The sequence below is a fragment of the Lepidochelys olivacea genome (assembly GCF_965140295.1).
Source record: "Lepidochelys olivacea isolate rLepOli2 genome assembly, chromosome: 7".
Taxonomy (NCBI): Eukaryota; Metazoa; Chordata; order Testudines; family Cheloniidae; genus Lepidochelys; species Lepidochelys olivacea.
In genome coordinates this window covers 118,924,796-118,950,515 of record NC_140417.1, presented here as the reverse complement: position 1 = coordinate 118,950,515, position 25,720 = coordinate 118,924,796, and the positions used below count along the sequence as shown (strand labels likewise).

Genomic DNA, 25,720 nt, shown 5'->3' with positions numbered 1-25,720 from the left:
GAAAAGGATACAAGATGTTTCGAGACAAGATGTGTTACTGGTGACGGAAGGTTTTAATGAAAACAGTACGACTGGACTGGAGCAATGGTCCGATTTTGGACAAGGTGACGAAATGAAAGAGGAGAAAGGTGGCCTAATTTCTGCTTCAGCAACAACTTGATGGTGATAACAAACACACCAGTCTCAGGAAGAAAGCCGCATGTATATCAGCTGAAGGTGATAGACTATGCACTTGTGAATCACAGGTGGAAATCGTGTGTTGTCATGCAGATAACATGCAGCCAATATCTGGTCAGATCATGAATTAACCCTGGCATCCACGTCCCAGCAAAGAACTAATCACAAAATGACTCATTGGTCCAAAATGGCCCTACCATAAATTGGAGCAAATTTTGTGGACTTCCAGCATTCTCTTTCTTATAGAACTGGTTCTAAAGTGCCTGCCTGTGTGAGTTACTGTTGCTGAGAAGAGTAATAGTTGATTTGGTTGCCTCTAGACGGTCACTGCGCTCTCAGTTCCTAACTCATTGCTTTGTAAAGTGCTTTGACACACGGTGAGTATAAAGGCACAAGGCACACTCTCTTATTGTACAATATTTGGAATATTTATTATACACAACCAAGTGCAAACATAATATTTCAGGGAGCCAATTTCATCCAAGAACTGTGTGAATTTTTACACGGGGATAGAAACAAACAAAAAAATGCCTTTTTTTTTTTTTATTCCAGGCTCTTAATGCATTTTCAGATCTGTCATTCTAGCATCGGCTTGAATACAGTGCCCTCAACAGGGGATCAAAGAGAGTGCTTTAACCCCCACACTGAAATTCATCCCTGTGCAGTGGGTCTCAGCAGTGATTTTTTTCCTGCATGCCGGCGCAATGGAGTAAAGGGGCAGAAGGAATTCCCTGAAGGGCCTGTGTGGGCTCTCTGCATTGTCAGGGCCTGCCTGGGGGAAGGAGCAACAGCGGGTGGGCTGCTACTCCTCTTTGCATAGGCGGGAGGGGTAGTGGGCACAGCGTTGGCTCTCGCATCCATCGTGCATCAGACTATGCACAAGACCTGGCACAGAGAGGGGAGAGGTCTGTGCCAGCAAAGGGGATGGTGCAGATTCACCATTAGGTTCCTGCTGTGCTCCGGGAGCCAGTCTCGCTATGCATATATCCTCACTCAGGGTGGATTGTAACGGGTTTTAATTCAGCCCAGGGTCTTCGTACCATGAAGTCCCACTTCAGCTCTTAGAATAGGGTTCAAGTGAGCCGTAAATTGCAGAGCTCAGCAAATAGCAGATTTTTCTGTTTGGTGTCTGAATTGAACGAAAAAATAAAGTTGAATTCCTGAAACAAAACGTTGTGTTTACTTTTCGAGGGACTGTAATTAAAAAAAAAATTCTTTCCAAAACAAAACTCAAAATGTTTCGTTTTACAAATGTCAAAACAAACTCTCTTGATATTTCTGAATTCTTGTCCCTTTTCTCCTCCTGGCTGAAACAACTTGCTGAATTCAAGCCCAGTGTGCAAATCATTTCATTCAACCCAAATCTGAATTTTTAGTGCCCCCCCCCCAAAAAGTGATTTCCAAAAGCAAGTTCACCCTGCTGTATTAGTTCATCGGCCTTCCTCTGGTTCTGCACAGATATGAATTGGAACCTATGAAAATAACTCTTATTTTTCTAAAAAAAACCCGAGGAGTCCTGCTGATGCAGACTAACACGGCTACCACTCTGAAACCTGTCACCATGCAACCCTCTTATTTTTCTGTATAAATTAACTTCCTCAACTTGATCCTAAAACTTTTCAGATGAGGAGATGATAGTTGTTGTTAATTTGTTACAAATTATCGGCTCAGTGCTTATGCTACAGCACAATGATACGATTCTGGTTATTACCCTAGACTGTTGTCAGAGGTAAAGGTATAAAGCGTGTTATTCATCCAGGCATCAAAGCTATTCTCATTTTGAAGCTTAACAGTGCCAGGCAAAGCGGCTGCTTTATCCCACGGAAAATGAGGCTTCACATGTAAAAGAATAAAAATGCCTGTTTCAGTGAGTAATGACTAATTAAGAGCATTTTGACAAGGGTGTAATTTCAATTGGTAACTCAGCATAGAGATAATTTCACAGGGTGTGGAAACCATTGTGTGAAAATGGAATCCAAATCTAAAATACAATACAAAAACATATTTTTGGGGCGAGATACTCCTCAAAGTGATATCACATTGGTTAATGTTCTCCTAAGTAACAATCCACATGACAGCCCTGTAGGGGCAGTACAAAGGCGCCAAAATGGGGAAAAAATAAAACAAACTGCTTTCTTTGACATTAGCAGGGTGTAAAAGGCTCCAGCAGCTATCAGTAGTTATGGAAACACAAATCTCAGTAACAGCTCTGCACAAGAAGCGGAGGAAAGATCCCTGGAGTGGCTACCTGTAAGCTGTTTTGTATGTGAGTAGCAATATGTTAAGCAGAGTGATCATATCTTCATTCACACATGCAGCTAAGTAGGTTCTTTCCCTCCCACACCAGCCCGCCCTCCCTCGCCAAAAACAGGTTAAAACAATAGCGAAAAGCCTGCCACTGTCTACCTTGCTAACACAGTCATTGTTTTTTAGGGCCAGAAGAGACTTTTATGATCATCTAGTCAGACCTCCTGAATAACAGAGGCCATAGAATTTCACCAAGTGATTCTTGTATCATGCCCATCATTTTTGGCTGAGCGAGAGCATCATTTTTAGAAAAACACTGATATTGATTCAAAGACATCAAGAGATGGAGAATCCACAGCATCCCTTGGTAAGTTCTCCAATGGCTAATTACCCTCGCTGTTAAGAATGTATGCCTCATGATGAATCTGAATTTGTCCAGCTTTAGTGTACAGCTATTGGGGCTTGTGATAAATGAAGGGGGGTGTAGCTCCCTTTTATGGACATCCAGCCAGCCAGTTAGCTATAAAGTCCCTCTTGGTGTCTATTCTCTGCTTCCTTTACCTGTAAGAGAACCCAGGAAGGCGCACTTGGGAATTCCTTCCTGTGGGGTACCCTCAAGCCCTTTCACCCCCAACTCCCCCGGTGAAGAGCTGAGAAAGAAAGAAGGAAAACAGCTGTTGCCACCAGCTAATTAAACAACATGTACACAAACCTCTTAAGACACAAAAATCCAATTCTGTTCTTAAAAAAGGTAAATTTTATTAATAAAAAAAAGAAGAAAATACATCTGGGAACTTAGGCTTTTGCTAGATTTTAAAAAAAACTACACAGACTAATCATCAAGAATAGCTCTCTTGAGGTCCAGCCTAAAGGTTACAAATAAAACAAAAGCACCTGGCTTTAGCACAGAGGAGTCCACAAGCCATAAAGAAATAAAAGGGATAAACCTAATTGCATCTTCCTAGACATTTCCTGATCCATCTACATATACGGGGTTTTAGATGAGTAGTTTCTAGGTATGATGCTGATGATTTTTCATACCTGGCCCAAGCTTCTCACAGTGTAACTGCTCCCTGTCTGCCTCTCCCCAAGAACAAAAAAGACAGACAAAAGGCGAGCCTTGTTTCAATTTTAAAAAGTTCTAGCTTTCCCATTGGCTCTTTTGGCCAGGTGCCTACTCACTTCCTTTTACTTATGCAAAGCAGTGAGACTTTTCAACCCTTTACAGGTAGAGCAATTAGAGAACAGCTACTAAGATGGATTTGTATAGCTACTGGCTGGCTGGGTGTCCATAAAAGGGAGCTCCCCCCCCCTTCATTTAGCACAATTGTCAATTACTTTTTCAGCTCTATTAGTTAGCCAGTTTAACATGCATTTAAGATGTTTGCATTCATTTTGTATAGTGCTATTTTTTTAATCTGAATGTTGTGTGAGACTGAGCAAAATGCCTTAGACGTCTAAAGTATATTATGTCCGCTCAGTTACTTTTGTCGACCAAACTTGTAATCTCATCCAAAACCATAAGTTATTCGACCAGTTTGTTTTCCAGAAAACTATATCAACTGGCATTAGTTATGCTACCTTCATTTATTTCGTTATTGATTGTATCCCATATCACCCTTTCTGCATTTTTTCCTGGGAGCACTGACCTATAGATATACAAACTGGCCTATAAATACCTGCATCATTTGGTTTACCCTTTTTAAATATTGGTAAAACTCACTTCCTGTTCACTGGGATTTCCCTAGCATTCCAAGGTTTATTAAACATCAACATCAATTGCTCAGAGAGCTTCTTGGCCAATTTGTTTATAACTTTTGGATGCAAGTTATACGGTCGTGCAGATTTAAAAATGTTTTACTTAGATCTGGGTTCTGTGCTCGGGTATGCCACAGATTTCCCATATGACCTTAGGCAAATCACTTAATCTTTCTCTGGTCCCCATCTGTATATGGGCACAATAATGCATCCCTACCTCAATGGGCTGTTGTGGGGATATATTTGTTGCTGATTGTGAGGCTCTAAAATGTTGAGGGCCATATAACTATCTAATTATAAACCACATATTTAGATGCTTATTTAGGACTTTTGGGTTCTGACCGATTATATACATACATAGTTGGGGCTTGATTTTTCAAAGACATTCTCCACTGGGGTGGGTAAAACTTTGGATCCCCAAACTCCCACCTACATTTTTCCCAACTACACTGAATTTTAGGTTCAGTATGAGACCCCGCTCCGCAGGCCTGACAGGGTAACAATATAAAGAGCACTATGCAGCAGAGTTCCTCAAAGCCGATGGGAAAAGTGCTCCAAGTAAGACTGATTGTCAATCAGGTAGCCAATGAACATCTGCTATAGCAAGCAACTCTGAGCTCGAGCGGAATTCAGCTCTGTCACCTCCGAGTTCTTTTTTATAGACCTCAGGGCAAGGTTTGTTATATTAGGCCGTAATTCCTCCATTATAAAATGTCACCCAAATGGTTCTGATCTTTTGCAAGATTTTTAGCACATTAGAGGGTGATGGGATGGCGGGAAATTTACTGCATGCTCACAGCCATGTGGTAATTGACAGGGATTTAGTGATGATGAGATGATGCTACTTATTGAGACTCCATTAGCTGAGTAGGGCAACGATATGGGAAAAGTTACAACAAAAGTTACCACAACAAAGACATGGTTTCAACTGATGATTAGAATGGCAACTTGCTTCTGCTCAAAGGAAACCCCCAAAACCTGAACCTGGCAATGAAGTGAACAACATTTAAGAGGTACAAAAAAAGTCTAGATAAAAGCAAAAGATCATTTCAGTTACTGTTAGGGATGCGGGGGGCCTTGTTTTGCCTAGTTTTAAACCCATCCCGCTACTATGGTCTCAAAAGCTCAATCAGATTTGAATGTTATTGGGTTATGTTCCTCTTAGGAGAGGCTGTCAATAAGTGAACAGAATGAAGAAACCCACTGGAAAAACAGAGTGAAAAAATAAAGCAGTGAGTAGAAAGAGTGAGAATACAGCACACACAGATTGTGAAAAATGGTAACGGATTAGAAAAAAGGAATATTGTAATGACAAATTTGATGGGTGAGTGCGAGTGTGCGTGCGTGCACACAAGAGAGAGAAAGAGATGGAGGTTGAAAAGCATCCATGTATTAAGATTTGGTTTTTCACTTAAAGCAGGGATTTAACCACTTTTTTTTTTGTTTTTTACAACTGCAGTAACTGCACCTGAATTGTTTGTTTTTTTCACTTCAACAAATTGCAGGCACAAGTCCTACAAGTTAGGCATTTAAGTACCTGAACTGTGAATCCAGATAGAGAACTAAGCTTTTAATAACTGATATTCCACGTGGCTCCCAGAAGCAGCGACATGGCCCCCTCTGGCTCCTACATGTAGGGACAGCCAGTGGACTCCACTCTGCACACTGCCCCGCCCCAAGCACTGCCCCCGAAGCTCCCATTGGCTGGGAACCACAACCAATGGGAGCTGCAGGGGCAGTGCCTGTGGATGGGGTAGCATGCAGAGCCATCTGGCCGTGCCTCCACATAGGAGTCAGAGAAGGGATATGCTACTGCTTCTGGGAGCCGCTTGAGGTAAGCACTGGGCAGAGTCTGCACCCCTGAGTCTCCCCCCACACCCCAATGCACTGTCGCAGCCCTGATTCCCCCTTGTCCCTCCGAACCCTTCGGTCCCAGCCTGGAGCACCCTCCTGCACCCCAAAATTCTCATCCCCAGCCAGAGCCCTCAGCCCCCATCCCCCGGACCCCCTAGCCCAGAGCCCCCTCCGGTGCCCTGACCTCATTTCTGACCCCACCCTGGAGCCCGCACCCCCAACCAGAGCCCTCACCCCCTCCCGCACCCCAACCCCAATTTTGTGAGCATTCATGGCCCCCCATACAATTTCTATTCCCAGATGTGGCCCTCGGGCCAAAAAGTTTGCCCACCCCTGGATTAGGCCCCAGGGTGCTACAGCAACACAGGCAGACCCCAGTCACGGGCAGGTAGGATCAAACCTGGGACCTCTGGAGCTTAGCGCATGAGCCTCTACCGCATGAGCTAAAAGCCAACCAGCTGTTAGCTAAGGCTGTAGAGCAGACTCATCATCTATCTATCTGTCTTTTCTTTCTCCCCCTCACTAGATAAGACAGAACCCCACACTCAGAAGGTGTGTGGGTTACACCACGTATGACAGAATCTGGCCCGAAGTGTAGAATGTGCCCCTGGGGACGGGTTTAGAATTCCTTATCCTTGCAGGCAATCGCTTTACATTCTGAAGCATAAAACATGATTACCCTTACCTTACACAGGCATAACTATAAGTGATATTATGGGTCATAAATTATACAGTCCTTTCTAAATTCCAGCAACAGTATTTAACTAGCTGACCTCCCGTGAGGGGACACTGAATTATTGCTCAGGCTGAAAGAGTTTCCTTTTCGCTCTTCTAAATTTCCTGGCCATGAATTCCATTGAGAGAACAACTTCTTTATTACCATGTAATAATCACGCCTTAAAGAACAAAACATGGGCCAGACTGAAAGTCATTCACCACTTCGATGCAAAAAGGTACGGGCCCAGGTCTCATTCGCACTAAGGTTTCTTTATCCCTGTCTGGCTGTGTACAGGGACTGTAAGGGGAGCATAAACTAACTACCTTTACACCCATACTGGGGAGAGAAAGGAGCCATAGTGGTTAGGGCGCTGATATGGGAGACCTGGATTCAAGTCCTAGTTCCAGCTCAGACTTCCTGTGTGATATGGGCAAGTCACTTTGCCTCTCTGTGCTGCAATCCCCCACCTGTAGCATGGAAATAATAGTACTTCCCTCCCTCACGGGTCATGCAGGCCCAGCTTCTGGCAGTCAGAGGCTAGGGACACCCAACACCTGAGGTTGCATCCCTGGGCATCTCGGCTTTTCACTCCCTTTATAGTATCAAAGTAAGGAATGTACATGAGAACCAGGCTTTTAAGCTCACACAGATCACACTTGAGGAATAGGAAGCTATGACATATTTAAGTTTCATGGGTAGGAAAAAACTACAAACCCAGGCTGACAAAACCATCAATCAGAGACACCTCCTTTGCTGCAACCTGCATGTGGGTCTCTGCCCAGTTAATGATTGTCTTGTTTATACGACATGATTGGCTGACATTTTTGAATTGGTTCTATGTTATCCATCGGCTTTGGATTTCATTGTTTCCTCTTTCTCCCAGGAGTGGCTGTGGGGAGCCAGTAAAGTCCCTTTCCTGTGACACATTTAAAGAATGAAGCCATTACATTAAAAGAATAAGGGACTTTAATTAAAGCTATGGATCTGCCCCCACGCTCTCCTGCCATGTGTTTCCCATCGTACTGTTTAGAAGCAGCTTTTTTGATATGTTTTAACAATGAGAAATGGCCTGTGTATTATTTAATTATTCAGTCTTCTCACAGGGGCTGGCTGGTGCTGCTTGATGAAGGATCTGTTGCATGAGGCATGAGTGCAATAATAAAAACTTTATATCTAAATATATTTGACTGTAAAATAGATGTACTCACGTTGTTTTATAAACCATAGTGAAAGAAATGCCAGCACCTTGCAGGGTATTGAGCCTGCCGTCTAAAGTCATGTCTATGAGTTTAATCATTGGGGAACAGAAGGAAAATATGAGTTCAAATATATTTTCTATAGTCTGTGAACTTTGATAATATACAGTACATGGCGTGGCTTTTCACTGTAATTGCTCCTTGCGTGCTCAGCCTGGCAAGGGACTCAGCTAGGGTGATCAGATGTCCCGATTTTATAGGGACAGTCCCAATATTCAGGCCTTTGTTTTATATAGGCACCTATTACTCATCCCTTGCTATCTGATCACCCTACACTCAGCACTCCATCCAAGTGCTGAGGTGCGAGCTTAATTTAAGCATGTGTAGTCCCATTGCCTAAAATGCAAACTGTTGAGTGTGCTGAACTTTTGAAAAATCAGTCCAATGTCTCCCTGAGCTTAAATCAGAATTCAGGAGCCTAATTTTAGGCATCTTTTTATCTTGACTTTTATTTCCAAGTATGTTTTGGACCTGCATTTTGACAGTAGTGTTAGTAGATAGGTCTGTTTGTTAGCCTGGGATAGAATTTTGGGGTTGACTTTTTGATACTCTTTAATATTATACTAATATCTGTAAACAAAGACTGTGTATGCTGTTTCTGCCTAGTCAAGTGGGTTTGTTGATACAATGGGAACAGATAAGAGCAGTTAAAGTGTTGCTCAAATGCACACTTAAAGATTGCCTCAACCCCTATCTCAAGACAAGGTCAAGCAACCAGTCGGGAGGGGCAAAGGGGGATTGCGGGGAAGGTATAAAACACTAAAAGGCCAAACAATTGCCTGTCCCTGATCGTAGCACACCCTCACTCCTTACCCCTCCCATGGGGTACAAAAGGGGTGGGACTGTCGGTGTGTATTGCAGGTATATTTGGACCTGCTAAGAAGGAGGAGGTGGGAATAGGGAATATGGAATAGGGAATGGGCAATGAGAATAGGGAATGAGGACACAGGCAATGAATGCTCTGCAGCATCAGAGTTGGGAAGGGGGACATGGAGTAAATGCTTTGTGGAGTCAGAGCTGGGAAGGCAACACTGGGAACCAGACTCTGCTGGTGTGTCGAGCTCTGGATATGCTTATTTGGAACTAACTTCAATAAACACCACATTGCCTGCACTTCAGACTTCTGGTCTTCTGCTTTCTTTCTGAGTGACAAGAACCAGAGGACGGGGTGAAGGGAAAGCCCTCTAACAAGTGGTATTCGTAGAGTGCATTGAACTTGTAGGACCAAATTCAAGAGTGATGTGTCAAGAGGTGTAATTGAGTCTCTTAGACTCAGACTTCTTTAGACCTGCCTACACCCATTCTGCCGATGTGTAAACAGGTTGCAGTGGGTGTAACTTACCCCCTGAAAAGCCAGGTAAAATGTGTAAGTTAAAGTAGCACCACCCTATTTACACTTTTGGCATATAAATAACACTAATTTAACACACTTACGCAATAGCAGAGGGGGTGGAAATAGTGGAAGTCTACCAGCGTAAGTGGGTGATATTTAATGGCCTGAGGCATAGATTAAATGATCTACAAATTAGTGGAAGGGTGTCTGCCTTACACATCATCTCTGATCCTGGCCTACAAAAGTGTGATATTCATGTTTATGGTGAAACGCTACCTTTACTGGGGCGAAACCCCCAGTACTGGTGAGAAAGGGTTAAAGGTGCAGGTAGCCACATTCATTTCACCGGGGTTGTAATCAGCAAGCAACACTGATATTTTATAAATAGGCCAAGAGGGTTCAGGCAGGGAGGGTAAGCAGTCAGGAGGGGTCTGGTTGGTAAGAGACCATTGGCGGTTAGAGGCCTCTGGAAGATTTTGGTTGGGCAGGATGGTGCTTGGCACCGGAAATGAGGAAAGGCAGTAGGGTTGAGCACAGGGCTTAGAGGATAGGTTGACTCTTTGGGACTTTGGACTTTACCTGGCTATCTGGATACCCTGGAAAGGGTTCAGCCTCACTGATTTTCAGCTGGAGGGCTGAGTGGTGCACTAAGACAGATGGCCTGCAGGGGGCACTGGAGATGAAAACTCCTGCAATGTCACACCGTGACACAAGGGGTGCACTGGGGGTGAGTGTGCATCATAGCAATGCCGGCAAGTGACACACCCCTTAATAAGCATACCGTATCAAGCCCTCCCCAAATCATCCAGCCAGGACTCTGAAAGCTTGGGGTGCAGCACCCATGTCCTCTGGGGAGTAGGCAGGAGGTAGTAGTTAGTTATTCCCCGTCCTGTGCACTATACACGGTGGATTGGTCGCTGTTATCCCCAGCGGCCCTCCACCCTGTGTAGAGATGTTGGGTAGGGGAGGTAACCTATCCTCCAACAAAAGATCTGATGGTGTTAAATTGCTGGGACTTTGCAATAGCCATGCAGGACTGTAAGACAGCTTTACAAAGCAGGGGCACATGTGGGATGTCCCACACAATGTGGGACACTGGAAAGATCTGCCCCTTGGGTCCACAAGCAGCCCCCCACCCACTCCCACCCCTTCTTGAGTACTAGGTAGATGCTCTGCTGTTGGATGCATGTAGCTCACGAAAGCTTATGCTCAAATAAATTTGTTCGTCTCTAAGGTGCCACAAGTCCTCCTTTTCTTTTTGCGAATACAGACTAACACGGCTGCTACTCTGAAACCTAGCTTTCTCCTGACTCCTAACTGCAGCAAGTTAAGGAATATGAGAACAGTCTTCACTATTTAGTTTTCTGGTTCTAGCTAAACTGCAAAGCACAGAGATCAGCAAAATCCAATTGAAATAAATGAACTGACTGTGCATATTGGAGTCAAGTTCAGAGTGAATTCTGAGTGAAAGCTTTGGGTCATATTTTATTGTAGGTGGCCTAGTTCACCCACCCTGGTTTCAAATGGCCATTTCATTACTCTGCTTGGAGGTTTATTTTTAAAATGCTGCTTGAGACCCTTGCATTTTCCTCTAATAGAAAAGATGAGGACAGAAACACAAGCATGGCATAGCATGAAATGCCAAGCGAGCTCCATGCATCAGTGATAAAAATAGTTATGGTCCTGGAGATATTTGGAATTCCTTTCTTATATGGCAAATGCAGTTTTCCACTCTTACTGCATCCATCAGGTCCTGCACTACTTAGCTTTCAGGGTCTCTCTGGAATTTATAAACCATCTCCAGACCTGTTGTTTTCTAAATGCACCAGCCTAAGAAACATAAACTTTGATGGTGAGGACGTCTGACATGCTGCTCTTCAAATGCATTTGAGATTGCTACCCACAGACCACTAATCACTCCTAGCTCAGCTTCTGCTCTTGCTATGCTTCTTCCCACTACGCTGCTTGTTCCGAAGTTTAATTAATTCTGTTTGATAGTTTTGTTCCTTTCCCTGGAGTTAAGAAACATTTGAGACATTTAAACATTTGAATTCTGACAGTCCTGTCTTCTCCCTTTGGCAACACAGGCTGCAGGAAGAAGAGAATGTGACTTCAAATGAATTCATCCCCGTGACAAGATTTCAAACAGCCCACCATGCAGCATGTGACAGCAGGCTCTGTAGCAGCAGCAGCAGGAGGGACCATCAGGATATGGCAGCATGCCGTTCAACCCCTACCTCCCCATATTCCTATAACCCCACCAGATCTTTAGGGGGGATAGCCTGATTCCCTTCCCTGACGCATCACCACTGAGGCTGAGACCTTGGGATGGATAATAAACCCTGGCTCACTCCCCAGGGTGTGGATGTCCACAGTTCAGGGCCCTCACTGCTTCTGACACCTTCCGGATGTGGCCTGCTTTCTTTCTGCCTCACCTGCTGGAGCCGAGCTAAAGAATTGAGATTTTTAGGCAGAGAGCAGCTTGCAGCCCATCCCTGTTCAAGGTGTGTCTTCAAGGATAGGCTAGACAACTTCCCCCTCCCTCACAGGATCCTTCAAATGAAATAGCTCTGGGCTTTGCCCCCTCTCTGCCAACAGGAATTGTGTGGATTTTCTCCAGCCCACCAAAGAAGACTTCCAGGGGCGTTCAGGAGCCCCACCTGGTTTACTGTTCAGTAATGCCCCAGAATGCATACAACATCAAGGGGCTTCCTAGGCCCCCTATACACGCTGGAGGAAGCATCATACAAGATACGAGTGGGAACCATCAGAAAGTCTCCTGGTAAGAGAATGCTGGTGCTTGAGCAACTGCACATATCCGATGCCCTGTTTCAGAGCTGTGGCCAGCAGCTTGGACAAGTGATCAACGTCATGTGATGGAAACCCAGCAGCAGCGCTGTCTTTAAGAGGGAGTTGGTCCAGACAGATAAGGGAGACCCAGGGTTAGGGCAAAGGCCTGGGAAGGGACTCTGCACCAGCCAGGAGGAAGGCCTAGTTGGAGATATCAGTAGGGAGCAGGAATGGAAGCCTCAGAAAGGCCAGGGAGCAGGAGCTGTAAAATCTATGGGAAAGATTTGAATTTCAGTTGATGCTGAATTGTTGTTAATAAATGAGGCCGAACAAATAGGATACGTGTGAACCACAGTAGACTATGCGCATTCTTTAAGAGCTGAGCTGGGGAAACGGAGGCATCAGATACATGACGAGAGAGGGAAACCAACCCCATGAAAACATCTTGTCTCAAAAGAAAGTCCGGTCCAAAATCTCATTAAAACATCAGGTTTGCTTTATGGGTTGATGCATGTTTGAGCTGGGTTACAACACAGACTGACGTACCTGTGCTCCCAATTCCATAGTATCCGAGAACCTCGCAACCTTTAGTAGTAGCATTAATTTCATAGCACTTGGTCATGGACCAGGACCCCACTACGCCTGGTGCTGTACAAACACAGAACAAAAAGTTTCCTGCCCCAAAGAACTTAAAACCTAAGTATAAGATAAGCCATCAGAGATGGGTACAGAGAGCTTGGGGAGTACAAGGAAATAATGAGGCAATATTGGTCAGCATGGAAGGCACCGGTATCAATGCACCAGCCACCTAACCATTGTCATGTTTTTTTGTGGCATCACGGCAAAGGAGGGATTTGAAAGAGGACAATGAGGTGGCCTTTAACACATTTATGGGGAGCCCAGCCCAGAACAAGGGGCAGCATGGGAGAAAGCATGAAGGTGCTTGCTTGGGAATTTGACAAGTGGGCGATGGAAGCTGCCATCACTGGCAGGTGTTGACTTTACGATACTGAACGAGAGATGAGAGGCAGGGGAAGGACCTTGGAAATGAATGAATTTTATCATCACTGCATCCCAGTCTGATAGGAAAGCCCTGTTATTATTTATAGATTGGGGAGTGAGGCACAGAGAGACTAACTTGGCTGCACAAGGTCGTGCAGGAAGTCTGCGGAACTCAAGCTGGGTCTCCCAAGTCCCAGGCTAGCTCTGGACAACCCTTACTCATGAAATGACTCGCTCACACCTACACATTACCCATCTTGATCTACATGGTGACAGTCAGCAGTTTTGAGCTTGGGAGACATCAGAGTGTTCACTACACTACTGGAAGACACCAGGATCCCCCACAATATGGGTGATGCATAAGTACCTGAATGGACTAGAAGAAGAATATCTTCAGAGGATAGGTGAGGGGCATTGTACAGAAAGAGAGAGAAGGAGGATGACTGGACCACCCTTAAATTTGTTGCTTTAGTGGACGCAAAGTAAGATGTTAGAATCAGGATCATTCAGTTTGTCTGAGTACAAACGCAAATCCACGGGGCACGATGTTCACGCCGCAGTTTGCTGGCAGGTTTTGAACAAATGAATCTAAAAATCAAGCAGGAACATTTGTAACACTCATCTTGGCCATAGCAGGAGGAGGAGGCTGATCCTCCTTTCACTGCAGGAATTTGTGCAGGGGTTGATTTAATTATATCATGAGCCACAGGGTTGCTCTTCCAGAGAATCAACCAAAGAAATGGCACAGTAGGAAGGTGCATCAGAGTCAATGAGGCTCCTTTCACCAACCTGATCTTGAAAATTTAACATCAAGATTAGAGAATGGCTGTGGGAAAAGATTAGTCATTTAGGGATACAGGAAAATCTCATTTCCTTTCCTGCTCATAAATCGTTGGAGATCCATCATCTTTCCTTTTACCAATAATTTGAGCAGTTTCATGAATAAAGGATACGGTTAAAAAGGATTTTAATGGTGAATTCTGTGTTCAGAAAGGTCCATCCAGGGTGAGCCAAGGGAGTAATAGGATGAAATTAAGGAAGCAATTATTTACACTGAATATAAGGAAGCATTTCCTAACTGGGGCTGGTCAAAAATTTTCCATCAAAACTGTTTTTTGGTGGAAAATTCAGTTTTCAATTAAACAATTTTTTTTTCAAAAAGTGCCTTTTTTTTCTGCCACAAAATCAACCACCCAAAACCTGAAAAATTTGGACCAAGCCCCAAAATATTTGCATTTTTGACCTACATTTTCCAACATTTGGAAAATTTAGACAATTTCGTTTTGTTTTCTCATTGAAATTTTCTGCGGAGTGGGACTCATTTTTTGTCGCAGCTCTATTCCTAACAGTGAGATGTCCTCAGAGAAGTGGTGAAAATGTTACCTCACGGTATAGGGAGAAAGCTTTTATTTTACTGTTATCTCCCTTGTGCCATCTTGGATCCCTTTAACAACAACAGGGAATCCATATTGGTTGCCCTTCTTCCTCAGCCCCAGTTACAGTTTTGGTGCCCTTTTTGCCCTAAGGCAGGAATCTAGGTAGGTCACCTGACCTGTAATCTGCCCAGCAACCGTACATTTTAAAAGGGTCAGCACGTCTTGGAGGTAGCGAGTGCCACGGCTGCTGCCCGTCTGAGAGGCAGAGTGCTGCAGTGTGCTACTGTTCACCCTGGAGGGTGGACATTAGTACCATGCCCAGGTGGCTTCTCACCTGCATGCGAGAACAGGCCGTCACCTGCCGTTCTGATCCTGCCTCAGACATCCACCCACAATGACACAGGGAAGAAGAGCTGCAAGAACAAGACAGAGCTTCCATCAGCTTCCTGTCGTGCCGGTGCCAGGGATAAAGCTGTAGGATATGGTAGAGACTCATTTGTCCTGCATCTAACCTATCCGGGATCAACCTTGGGAAGGGAGCTAAGCCCTTTTTGTCACAGCCAGTGCCCTTGGTATTTGGTTCCCTTGTTCTCTCAGTTATAGTTTGGGAGTCCTTATAGTTACCTACCTGTTACTTACCTGAGTTATTCTTCCAATAAACCTGTTCCTGTTTTGCACCCTATCTGTTGTCTGTTTTTCCACTGGGGGAAATAAGACCGCAATGATAGAAGCGGGAGAGGGGAAACATTCCTGAGCCCTGGTCTACACTAGGACTTTAGGTCGAATTTAGCAGCGTTAAATCGATGTAAACCTGCACCCGTCCACACGATGAAGCCCTTTATTTCTACTTAAAGAGCTCTTAAAATCGATTTCCTTACTCCACCCCTGACAAGTGGATTGGCGCTTAAATCGGCCTTGCCGGGTCGAATTTGGGGTACTGTGGACACAATTCAATGGTATTGGCCTCTGGGAGCTATCCCAGAGTGCTCCATTGTGACCGCTCTGGACAGCACTCTCAACTCCGATGCACTGGCCAGGTAGACAGGAAAAGAACTGCGAACTTTTGAATCTCGTTTCCTGTTTGGCCAGCATGGCAAACTGCAGGTGACCATGCAGAGCTCATCAGCAGAGTCCATGATGGAGTCCCAGAATCGCAAAAGAGCTCCAGCATGGACTGAATGGGAGGTACGGGGAGAGGAATCCATGCTATCAGAACTCCGTTCCAGTTTTCAAAATGCCAAAACCTTTGTCAAAATCTCCCAGGGCATGAAGGACAGAGGCCATAACAGGGACCCGAAGCAGTGCCGCGTGAAACTTAAGGAGCTGAGGCAAGCCTACCAGAAAACCAGAGAGGCGAACGGCCGCTCCGGGTCAGAGCCCCAAACATGCCGCTTCTATAATGAGCTGCATGCCATTTTAGGGGGTTCAGCCACCACTACCCCAGCCGTATTGTTTGACTCCTTCAATGGAGATGGAGGCAACACGGAAGCAGGTTTTGGGGATGAAGAAGATGATGATGAGGAGGAGGAGGAGGCTGTAGATAGCTCACAGCAAGCAAGCGGAGAAACCGGTTTTCCCGACAGCCAGGAACTGTTTCTCACCCTGGACCTGGAGCCAAGTACCCCCCAAACCCACCCAAGGCTGCTTCCTGGACCCGGCAGGCAGAGAAGGGACCTCCGGTGAGTGTACCTTTTAAAATACTATACATGGTTTAAAAGCAAGCATGTGAAAGGATTACTTTGCCCTGGCATTCGCGGGTCTCCTGGATGTACTCCCAAAGCCTTTGCAAAAGGTTTCTGGGGAGGGCAGCCTTATTGCGTCCTCCATGGTAGGACACTTTACCACTCCAGGCCAGTAACATGTACTCGGGAATCATTGTACAACAAAGCATTGCAGTCTATGTTTGCTGGCATTCTTTATCTCTCTGTGTTATCCTCAGGAGAGTGAGATATCATTCATGGTCACCTGGTTGAAATAGGGTGCTTTTCTTCAGGGTCACTCAGAGCAGCCCATTCCTGCTGGGCTGTTTACCTGTGGCTGAACAGAAATGTTCCCCGCTGTTAGCCACGGGGAGGAGGGAGGGTTGAGGGGGTAGCCACGCGGTAGGGGGAGGCAAAATGCGACCTTGTAACAAAATGTATGTAATGTTAACAGCAAGGTTTACCCTGAAAGAGTGTAGCCACTGTTTTATAAAATGTGTCTTTTTAAATACCGCTGTCCCTTTTTTTTTCTCCACCAGCTGCATGTGTTTCAATGATCACAGGATCTTCTCCTTCCCAGAGGCTAGTGAAGCTTAGAAAGAAAAAAAAGCGCACTCGTGATGAAATGTTCTCTGAGCTCATGCTGTCCTCCCACACTGACAGAGCACAGACGAATGCATGGAGGCAAATAATGTCAGAGTGCAGGAAAGCACAAAATGACCGGGAGGAGAGGTGGCGGGCTGAAGAGAGTAAGTGGCGGGCTGAAGAGAGTAAGTGGCGGGCTGAAGACAGGGCTGAAGCTCAAATGTGGCAGCAGCGTGATGAGAGGAGGCAGGATTCAATGCTGAGGCTGCTGGAGGACCAAACCAGTATGCTCCAGTGTATGGTTGAGCTGCAGCAAAGGCAGCTGGAGCACAGACTGCCACTGCAGCCCCTCTGTAACCAACCGCCCTCCTCCCCAAGTTCCATAGCCTCCACACCCAGACGCCCAAGAATGCGGTGGGAGGGCCACCGGCCAACCAGCCATTCCGCCACAGAGGATTGCCCAAAAAAAAGAAGGCTGGCATTCAATAAATTTTAAAGTTGTAAAGTTTTAAAGTGCTGTGTGGCATTTTCCTTCCCTCCTCCACCACCCCTCCTGGGCTACCTTGGTAGTCATCCCCCTATTTGTGTGATGAATGAATAAAGAATGCATGAATGTGAAGCAACAATGACTTTATTGCCTCTGCAAGCAATGATTAAAGGGAGGAGGGGAGGGTGGTTAGCTTGCAGGGAAGTAGAGTGAACCAAGGGGCAGGGGGTTTCATCAAGGAGAAACAAAGAGAACTTTCACACCGTAGCCTGGCCAGTCATGAAACTGGTTTTCAAAGCTTCTCTGATGCGTACTGCGCCCTCTTGTGCTCTTCTAACCGCCCTGGTGTCTGGCTGCGTGTAACCAGCAGCCAGGCGATTTGCCTCAACCTCCCACCCTGCCATAAACGTCTCCCCCTTACTCTCACAGATATTGTGGAGCACACAGCAAGCAGTAATAACAGTGGGAATATTGGTTTCGCTGAGGTCTAAGCGAGTCAGTAAACTGCGCCAGCGCGCCTTTAAACGTCCAAATGCACATTCTACCACCATTCTGCACTTGCTCAGTCTGTAGTTGAACAGCTCCTGACTACTGTCCAGGCTGCCTGTGTACGGCTTCATGAGCCATGGCATTAAGGGGTAGGCTGGGTCCCCAAGGATACATATAGGCATTTCAACGTCCCCAACAGTTATTTTCTGGTCTGGTAATAAAGTCCCTTCCTGAGCTTTTGAAACAGACCAGAGTTCCTGAAGATGCGAGCGTCATGTACCTTTCCCGGCCATCCCACACTGATGTTGGTGAAATGTCCCTTGTGATCCACCAGAGCTTGCAGCACTATTAAAAAGTACCCCTTGCGGTTTATGTACTCGCCGGCTTGGTGCTCCGGTGCCAAGACAGGGATATGGGTTCCGTCTATGGCCCCACCACAGTTAGGGAATCCCATTGCAGCAAAGCCATCCACTATGACCTGCACATTTCCCAGGGTCACTACCCTTGATATCAGCAGATCTTTGATTGCATGGGCTACTTGCATCACAGCAGCCCCCACAGTAGATTTGCCCACTCCAAATTGATTCCCGACTGACCGGTAGCTGTCTGGCGTTGCAAGCTTCCACAGGGCTATCGCCACTTGCTTCTCAACTGTGAGGGCTGCTCTCATCTTGGTATTCATGCGCTTCAGGGCAGGGGAAAGCAAGTCACAAAGTTCCATGAAAGTGCCCCTACGCATGCGAAAGTTTCGCAGCCACTGGGAATCGTCCCAGACCTGCAACACTATGCGGTCCCACCAGTCTGTGCTTGTTTCCCGAGCCCAGAATCGGCATTCCACAGCATGAACCTGCCCCATTAGCACCATGATGCATGCATTGGCAGGGCCCATGCTTTCAGAGAAATCTGTGTCCATGTCCTGATCACTCACGTGACCGCGCTGATGTCGCCTCCTCGCCCGGTATCGCTTTGCCAGGTTCTGGTGCTGCATATACTGCTGGATAATGTGTGTGGTGTTTAATGTGCTCCTAATTGCCAAAGTGAGCTGAGTGGCCTCCATGCTTGCCTTGGTATGGCGTCTGCACAGAAAAAAGGCGCGGAACGATTGTCTGCCGTTGCTCTGACGGAGGGAGGGGCAACTGACGACATGGCTTACAGGGTTGGCTTCAGGGAGCTAAAATCAACAAAGTGGGTGTCTTTACATCAAGGAGTATTTCAGGGAGGACTTCACGGAGGGTTCCAATAAGAAATGGTGCACCTAAGTTATTGTTCTTATTGGAAAAATGAGGTTAGTCTGGCCTCTGATTGATACATGGCTAGATTTACCTTGCTGCACTTTCTCTGTGAGTGACTGCAGTGTGACCTAGAGGAATGAGTCCCCTAGACAGCAGAGGGGGGGAAGCAAATGAGTACAAAACAAATCTGGTCTATTTCTTGTTTTGATCCACTCCATCTATCTTTTACATCTTTGGCTAGTAGCAGACGGTGCAGAAGGACTGCATGCCATCCACATCTCATGGCTGCCCGGCAGAAGATGATGCAATAGGACTGCTAGCAATCCATATCGCCTGCCTGCTCACCATAAGACAGTTCAATAGGACTGACTGCAGGACTAAAGAGAATGACCTGGTCGAGTCGCTCCAAATTTAGTCCCTGCGCCCATGTCTGCCCAGGCGCTCCTGGCCGACGTGGCCAGGAGCACCTCGGACATGACGATGACGGCTACCAGTCGTACTGTACCATCTGCTGCCACAAGGCAAGGGGTTGATGCTGCTGTGTAGCAATGCAGTACCGTGTCTGTCAGCACCCAGGAGACATACTGTGACGGTTACCTGAGCGGGCTCCATGCTTGCCGTGGTATGGCGTCTGCACAGGTAACTCAGGAAAAAAGGCGTGAAACGATTGTCTGCCCTTGCTTTCACGGAGGGAGGGAGGGAACGGGGGCCTGACAATATGTACCCAGAACCACCCACGACAATGTTTTAGCCCCATCAGGCATTGGGATCTCTACCCAGAATTCCAATGGGCAGCGGAGACTGCGGGAACTGTGGGATAGCCACCCACAGTGCAACACTCCGGAAGTCGACGCTAGCCTCGGTACTGTGGAAGCACTCCGCCGAGTTAATGCACTTAATGCACTTAGAGCATTTTCTGTGGGGACACACACACTGGAATATATAAAACCGATTTCTAAAAAACCAACTTCTATAAATTCGACCTGATTTCGTAGTGTAGACATACCCTGAGACTGATCCTCTGGCTAAGTATATAATCCAGTCAACAATGGGTCACTTTATGACAGTTCAAGTCGGTTGTAAATTTTAGTCTAGAACATGAGCAGGAGGTTGGGCAAGGTGGCCTAACAGACATTTCACTTTTTTAATATCTTCTGATACCATTGGCTTGGGCCACACATGGCATAAGAAGACTTGCTGTAAGCGCCCCCTCAATACCTCTGCCTGAACCCCTCAAGAATGATCAGGAACAGCAATACCATCTGAGAAATTTTATAACATGGGGGAAGCATTTCAGCAATTTTTGATTCCTCTTGTCTGTATTACAGTTGTGTCAGAAGGCCCCAACCAAGACTGCTGTGTGTGCACATAGTAGCAGACCATCCTTGTCCTGTAGCGTTTACAATTCTAAGTAGCCTTCCTTTGAAGGGTTAATGTCTAGCTATTCCACCTGGAAGCAGGCGGGGCACACCCTGACTGTCTCCTAGGAGCAATGCACACATTGCTCTATCCAAGGACAAGGGCTAGATATGAACCCTGAGAACTTGATTGTTTGGACAGCAACTGTGGGAGGTTTTTTTAGCCTGGGCTCAAGGCCTGAGAACCAGGATTGTAGTAGATAGAGGATGGTAACTAAGCATATGAATCAACGTCATACATTCCTTTGTGTAGCAGTGTGTAATGCTTAGGGGGAGAAATATAATAAAAGGAGAAGGTGGAAGGCGGGGGGCAGAACAGCCCATCTCCGCTGACCAGCCTGCTTGCTTGCAAAAAGCTGTGTTCTGTCTCATCACTGAACCGCAACAACTGGCGCCCAAACGTGGGGCCCTCAGCACTCACCTCGCCCGGCAAGGGTTTCAGACGCGTCACTCATCCACTTCGTGGATCCCGGTGAGTATTTTTCATTGTGGTAAGTATGGGAAGCTCCCTCTCTGCTTTGCAAGTGCAACACCGTAATGAGCTGCAGTATTTGCTGCGTAAGGCTCAGCATGACTGCCCGGCTCGAGAACTCACTCTCCTGCTACAGGAGGTGCGTGCCAAGTGCCCGTGGTATCCTGAAGCTGGAAGCCTTAAGTTAGCGGACTGGGAGCGATTGGGCCAGACATTGCACAAAGAGCCTCGGGCACCCGTGCAGGCTTTACATGCCTGGCACCTCTGCCGCGACGTGGTACAGCGTGTCGCCTCAGACAGACCCTCCCTCGTGAGGCTGGTGCTCTCGCCGCCCCCGTCCGCCCCTGCAGTCATCCCCCCTCCTGGTGATGCGACACAGCGTGTCGCCTTGGAAGGGCCCTCTTCAGCACCAACAGAGGAGCTGCCGATCCTGCCACCCCCGTCCGCTCCTGCAGCCATCCCTCCCCCTGCTTCGCCCCCAGTGCCTCTATTACCACCGCCTCCCTGGCCTTCCCCACCGGAGCCGGTGTGTGATCACCCTCCCCCCATGGGGCCCCCCGGAGAGTCATCTGCATCTGCTCAGAAGCTTTCGCTGGTGCAACAAATGGTTCACGCAGCGAAAGCTCGATCAGATCTTACAGCAGAGGAGCTGGCTGATCTGGTCTCCGTTTGCCCGGTGACCTGGCAGAATGATGACCAGGGCAACCCCGTGGGCACCTGGATCACTTTGCCATACTCGGTGGTTAGAGAGGTAAAGAAAGCAATTCGTGAATTTGGCCTGACTAGCACCTTTGTGCGTGGTCTCATTGAAGGGATGGGTGCTGGGTACTCCCTAATCCCTGAGGATTGGAAAACGCTGCTGCGCATGATGTTGTCACCCAGTCAGTATGTTATTTGGCTTAGTGAGTATCGGCAGATGGCAGAACGCCAAGCCCAGGTATATAGAGAGCAAGGTATCATTTATGAGCATTTGGCAGGGGAGGGCCAGTTTGCTACTATTGGGATGCAGTCTCAACTCCCTCCGGCCGTCTTCCCCATTATCTCCACCTGTGCCCAGCATGCTTTCAAGAAGGTCCCGGATTCAGGCAAGCCTACCAAAAGCTTTGTCAGTATCCGTCAGGGTGCCTTAGAGTCCTTTTTGGATTTTACCAACAGATTGCAGGAGGCTATCCTCCGACAGGTGGATAACACTGAGGCAGCTCACGAGCTCCTGTTAAAATTGGCAGTTGAAAATGCAAATGAGGATTGCCGCCGTGCTCTCCAGGCAGCACAAGTCTCTGGTATTTTAGAGCTCTCAGACATGCTGCGGGCGTGCCAGAACATTGGCACACAAGCCCACAAGGCTGGAGTTCTGGCTGCCGCCCTCAGAAAAACTGGGAAGGAGGGGAAGCGCTGTTACCGCTGTGGTAAGGAGGGTCATTTTCAGCGGGAGTGCCGCTCATCTAAGGCACCAGCCCGACCCTCAAAGAAGTGCCCCAAGTGTGGGAAAGGTTATCACTGGGCTAATCAGTGTCGTAGCGGGTCGGGAAACCGCGCGACGGGTCCCCCCCGAACCCAGGGCCAAACGGGGGTGTTTCCTACTCAGGCAATCGCTCCTCTGCCTTGGAATCCGTAGACTCTATGAGGGCAGCGACTGCTGGAAGTGCAGGGCTTGATTTGATCATGCAGGAGGACACTGACTTTCAGCTGCCAGGGGAGGTCTGTGCCATACCTACACAGGTGACGGGACCTCTCCCTGCCGGCTTTGTAGGTCTTGTTCTCCCTCGCTCACATGCTGGGAAACAGGGCTTTTTTGTCATTCCAGGGGTCATTGATGCTGATTACACTGGCATTATTAAGGTTCAGGTGTGGACTCATCTTCCACAGTCGCTCCCGCGTGGACGGTCAATTGCACAATTGATTTTAGTCCCCTATCAGGTGCCAGCTGCCGAGGATCGAACTCGGGGCGGAGGAGGCTTTGGATCTACGTTGTCTCACTCGCCGTCTCACAGCGCGTCTTCTCCACTTGTTGCTCTGACAATGTCAGTCCACCCCTCCTCGAAATATTTATCCGTATTTAGATGCCCTATCTGATCTTGTTCGTAAAGCCCGCCACCGTGCAGTGCAACTCACTGGCACTGATTTAGTTGCCATTGTGCTCCCCTTGTCCCGTACTGAATTTGACTCTTTGTGCCACACCTCCTTGCCCTGGCAGGTTGCTCTTTGTGATTATGTGGGAGAGATTTCTTACAATCCTCCAAAAGATCCTCGATTGGTCATTACCCAAAAGGTGCCCCTAGTTGTTTATCGTCTTAGCCGCTCTCAACCCATTATTTCCGCTGTCACTCTTTTTACTGATGGCTCTCCCCACCGAGGTGTAGTCACTTATCAGTTGGGTGACCCCCCTCGTTGGCATTCTCGTTTTACACTGCCTCAGCGTTCTGCACAGCGTTCAGAATTGGCTGCTGTTATTTTGGCCTTTCAACTTTTTACTGATTGTCCCTTTAATTTAATTGTGGATACCCATTATGTTTATCAGGTAATTGATCATTTACCCCTTGCCCTCATTACCCCTCAGGTTGATGCAGATCTCCTTCGCCTGTTTTTGTCTTTACAGCGTCTTCTTGCCACTCGTCATTTCCCTTACTTTGTTGCTCATATTCGCAGTCATACCCCTCTGCCTGGGCCACTCACTGAGGGCAATGCACGCGCCGATCGCGCGTTGCGTGGTCAGGTGAATTCCCTTTTTTCTGACCCCATTGAAAGCCATGCCTTTTTTCATCAGTCTGCCTCTGTTTTGGCCCGGCAGTTCCACATTCCTGCTGATCATGCACGTTCTATTGTTCGTTCCTGCCCCCACTGTGCTGCTGCTGCTCCTACTTTTTCTTATGCTGTTAACCCCCGAGGTACCGCAGCAAATCAGCTGTGGCAAATGGATGTTACTCATGTACCACAATTCCGCCCCTATTCATTTTTACATGTTTCCGTTGATACTTATTCAGGTTTCCTTTGGGCAACCCCACAACGTGGGGAAGCCACTTACAAAGTTATTCACCATTTGCTGGCCTGCTTTTCTGTTATGGGTCGCCCTTGCCAAATTAAAACAGATAATGCCCCAGCCTACTGCTCTGCAGCCCTCTCCACCTTTTGTGCCCGCTGGGACGTCCGTCTTAAACACGGAATCCCTTATAATTCCACGGGCCAAGCCATTGTTGAACGTGCCAATCGCACACTCAAAACCTTGCTAGATAAACAATTAAAACAAGGGGAGCTGCATCTCCGAACCTTAGGAGACATTCAACAACAGATGTATATTCTTTTGTTTACTTTAAATAATTTAACACTGAATGCAGATCAGCAGACCCCTGCGGATCGGCATTTTCACAAATCTGAGGTACTGGAAAGACCGCGTGTCTTTTACCGTCAGCTGCCCGATCCACAGTGGCTGGGCCCAGCACCTCTAATCACTTGGGGTCGGGGATATGCTGCTGTGTCTCTCCCTGCAGGACCGTTGTGGGTTCCAGCCCGGTGCGTGCGACCAGCACTTAAACAACATGGCATGGCACCAGGGGCTGTCGAATCCCATACCAGAGTTTCAGCTGACCTTGGAGGAGACCGCGTTGCCCCCCGAGTCGACAACGGCGGGACGGAAACGGAGGAGGCGTAACGTCCCAAGCCAGCCCGTGACAGGGGGAGCAGTAAAAGCATTGGTCGCCACGGCTCAACGAAAACTGGCAGCAGATCAGCAGCCAGAAACTCCTAAGACTTTGTTTGTGGCGATTCTCGCCCAAATCACTGCTAATTCTGTGATGATTGTGTGCCTTTTGTGCCTATTTTCTGTAGGGGTTGGCTCGGAAGCGCCTCCCCCGTTACAAGCCCGAAGGAGAATAAGATACTGCTCTTTGCTTATGCTAATCTTTTCTCCCAGTATTTTAGCATGGCTAATTGGGGCCCGGCCAACTATACTCTGCCTCGCACGGCTATATTCCTTCACACACCGTACCCGGCCGGGGCTCACAATGTCACCTGTGCGCGTGTAGTTAACTGCACTAGTACAAAGGTGCCATTGGGCTGTCAAAAAATTTCTTAATCCCTTTTAAATTGTTCCCATGCTGTTAATGTTTCATATAATTATGGCCATATCATCCTACCATCAGGATGGGTTTTTACTTGTGGTTCATGCACCTTTAATTATATTCCTGCAAATTTAAGTGATGGCACCCTTTGCTGTCTTAGTAGAATGATACTTATATTGCCTTTTGCTGGTTACAATTGTAGTAAAAGAAGTGTATCCCTTTTAGATGATTATATTGCAGATGTTAAGCTTTTGGTTATTTTGTGTTTGTAATTATTGGGCTTATTTTTTGTTGTTGCTGTGTACAATGTATTCCTTCCTTGTTAAGACTTTGTAAAATTTTTGCCCTGGAAAGCTCCCCAGGTTATGTCCTTGTCTGTCTGGGAGTTAAATAGCATGATAAAACAAATTGGCGGCTACCATGAGATGGCCAATTATCAATAAACAAAAAAGGGGAGATGAAGGGTTAATGTCTAGCTATTCCACCTGGAAGCAGGCGGGGCACACCCTGACTGTCTCCTAGGAGCAATGCACACATTGCTCTATCCAAGGACAAGGGCTAGATATGAACCCTGAGAACTTGATTGTTTGGACAGCAACTGTGGGAGGTTTTTTTAGCCTGGGCTCAAGGCCTGAGAACCAGGATTGTAGTAGATAGAGGATGGTAACTAAGCATATGAATCAACGTCATACATTCCTTTGTGTAGCAGTGTGTAATGCTTAGGGGGAGAAATATAATAAAAGGAGAAGGTGGAAGGCGGGGGGCAGAACA

General features: G+C 47.0%; 1 long non-coding RNA gene across 1 annotated transcript; it reads left to right on the top strand.

Annotated features, from left to right (window-relative positions):
• The first annotated feature begins 20,433 nt into the window (after positions 1-20,433).
• On the top strand, positions 20,434-25,421 carry LOC311523542. Its single transcript, XR_014712361.1, has 3 exons — positions 20,434-20,894; positions 22,801-22,915; positions 23,491-25,421. It is a non-coding gene; the product is annotated as an uncharacterized lncRNA (long non-coding RNA).
• The last annotated feature ends 299 nt before the right edge of the window (positions 25,422-25,720 follow it).